At 37.9% G+C, this 2,993-nt stretch overlaps 1 pseudogene; it reads right to left on the reverse strand.

The window, feature by feature from the left end:
- LOC102763277 overlaps positions 1 to 2,993 on the reverse strand; it is a 137,760-nt pseudogene that overhangs the window by 59,678 nt on the left and 75,089 nt on the right.

A 2,993-nucleotide genomic window follows, 5' to 3' on the forward strand; every position in this document is an offset into this window, starting at 1 on the left:
TGGTTTTTTTGTTGTTGTTCCATATACACTTTTGGAATATTTGTTCCAGATCTGTGAACTATGCTGATGGTACTTTAATAGGGATTAGCACTGAGTTTACAGATTGCTTTGGCTACTATGGACATTTTAATGATGTTAATTCTTCCAGTCCATGAACATAGTGCTTCTACTTGTTTTTATCTTTCTCTATTTCTTTTTTTAATGTCTCTTATTCCATCATTTACTTTGATTTATATAATTATAAGTAAACATATCTACTGAACATGTTACTAATTAAAATAGTAAAACAATTAAAAATAGAACTCTCCCTTGATCCAGTAATCCCACCTCTAGAAATATATCCCACGAAATCAGAAACACCAATCAGAAAGGACATATGCACCCCTATGTTCATAGCAGCACAATTCACAATAGCTGAGATCTGAAACAGCTAAGGTGCCCACCAGCAGATGAGCAGATTGAAAAACTCTGGTACAACGAGACATATGTAATACTATATGCAATACTCTAAACAACAAAGAATTTTAAAAAGGAAACGAACCATTTAATATATACTAAAACCCCAAATTACCTTAACTGTGTCATAAACTCCAAGATGGAATACTCGCTGCTGTAAAGAAGAGAGAAATCTTACCGTTAGCAACAGCATGGATGGACATGGAGAGCATTGAACCATTTAATATATACTAAAACCCCAAATTACCTTAACTGTGTCATAAACTCCAAAATAAGAGGCTCCGTACACAATGATGCCCTGTACTGAAACACCAAACCCTTGGTATAAACCAATAATTCCATCTGATTTTGCTGTTTTCATAATACAGTCACCTAAACCCTTGAATTGTCGCTCTGCAGCACCTTTTCCAACATCAACACCTATTCGGGTTTGAGCAAAATCTAGTGGATATACTACATATAAGGATGTTGCCCCAGCTGCTCGGCCGGAAGCCAGGTTTGCCAAAAACCATCTCCAGAACTGTTTTTCTGTATTAACTCCGGACATGAAAAGTTATTTGTATTTGTCCTTAAAAGCAAAATTTAGAGCTTGTGTTGGAAAATACCTAATGACATTTGCAGGATTGCTACCCAATAACTGAGGAAACCCTGCTCGCGGGGAATGCGCAGCAGCAGTCCACTATGCCCTTGTACTGCATCTCGGGGGAGATCTGCTTGGACGACGCCTGCACCTGCAGCAGAAGCTTCACCTGCTCGATGGGCGCCACGGCCGCCTTGGACCCAGCCGCCTGCAGGTCCTTCCCGAAGGACACGCGTCAAAAAACCGCTTTTCTGTCTTCTTCTCCGGCTTCTTCTTCGGAGGGTCACGCTGCTTGGTGGGATGACGGACATAAAAATCCAGCAGCAGCAGACCGAAACGTGTTCGGAAGAGGCGAAGGGAAGCCTATCTTTCTCTATTTCTTTCCTCAATGTTATATTGTTATATGAATACAGGTTTTTGTTTTTGTTTTTGTTTTTCCTCTTTGGTTAAGTTTATTCTAAGGTATCTTATTTTTTTCATTGTAATGGTAAATGGGATTTTTGTTTGTGTGTTTTGTGTATGTGTGTTTTAGTTTCTCTTTCTAAGAGTTTACTATTGGAGTATTAAAATGCAATCAATTTTTTTATATTAATTTTGTACCCTGCTACTTTGCCAAATTCATTTATTAAACCTGGTAGTTTTTGGATGGAGTCTTTAGGGCAGCGGTTCTCAACCTGTGAGTTGAGACCCCTTTGGGGGGTCGAATGCCCCATTCACAGGGGTTGCCTTAAGACATCCTGCATATCAGATATTTACATTATGATTCATGACAGTAGCAAAATTACAGTTATGAAGTAGCAACGAAAATAATTTTATGGTTGGGGTCACCACAACATGAGGAACTGTATTAAAGGTCGCAGCATTAGGCAGGTTGAGAACCACTGCTTTAGGGTTTTTTATGTACAATATCATGTCATCTGGGAATAATGAGAGTTTAACTTCCTCCTTTCTAATTTAGATATCTTTTATTTTGTCTGCTTGTCTTATCACTGTGGCTAGGACTTCTAGTACTATGTTGAATGAGTGGTGAAAGTGGACAACCACAGCTTGTTCCTGTTTTTAAGAAAATTACTTTTAGTTTTGCCCGTTAAAAATAATGTTGGATGTAGGCTTGTCATATATGGCATTTATTATGTTGAGGTGTGTTCCCTCTATTCCAAGTTTGCTGAGAGATTTTATGAAAAATTGGTGTTGGATTTTGATAAATGCCTTTTCTGTGTCTACTGATATGACCATGTGATTTTTATCTTTCATTTTGTTTCTGCAATATAACATACTTATTGATTTGAGAATATTGTACCAGCCGTGCATCCATGGAATAAATCCCACTTTGTCATGGTGTATGACCCTATATATTTTGGTTGGAGCATTTAATTCATGTACATTTAACGTTATTATTGATAGGTACTTATTTATAGCCATTTTCATTTTTTATTCATATGTTACACTCTCTATATATATTTCTTCTTCTTACAATAGTCCCTTATCATTTCTTGCAATGCTGGGTTGGTGGTGTAAAACTCCTTCAGCCTTTTCTTTGGAGAGGGGGGATATGGTAACCTCTCTTTATTTCACCTCCAGTTTTGAATAATAGTATTGATGGATAGTGTAGTCTTGGTTTCAGATCCTTGCTTTTCATTACTTTTAATTCTTCATGCCATTCCTTTCTAGCCTGTAATGTTTTTGTTGAGAAATCAACTCATAACCTCATGGGACCTCACTTGTAGGTAACTGACTGTCTCTCTATTGCTGGCCTTAAGATTATCTCTGGCCCTGGACAGCATGGCTCTATTGGTTGAGTGTCATCCCATGCACTGAGAGGTTGCTGGTTTGATTCAGGGCACATGTCTGGGTTGTGAGCTTTATCTCTTATAGGGTGTGTGCAGGAGGTAGCCGATTAATGTTTCTCTCTTATTAATGTTTCTCTTTCTCTCCCTCTCAAAATCAGCATATATAT

This window comes from Myotis davidii, unplaced genomic scaffold, assembly GCF_000327345.1.
Source record: "Myotis davidii unplaced genomic scaffold, ASM32734v1 scaffold1154, whole genome shotgun sequence".
Taxonomy (NCBI): Eukaryota; Metazoa; Chordata; class Mammalia; order Chiroptera; family Vespertilionidae; genus Myotis; species Myotis davidii.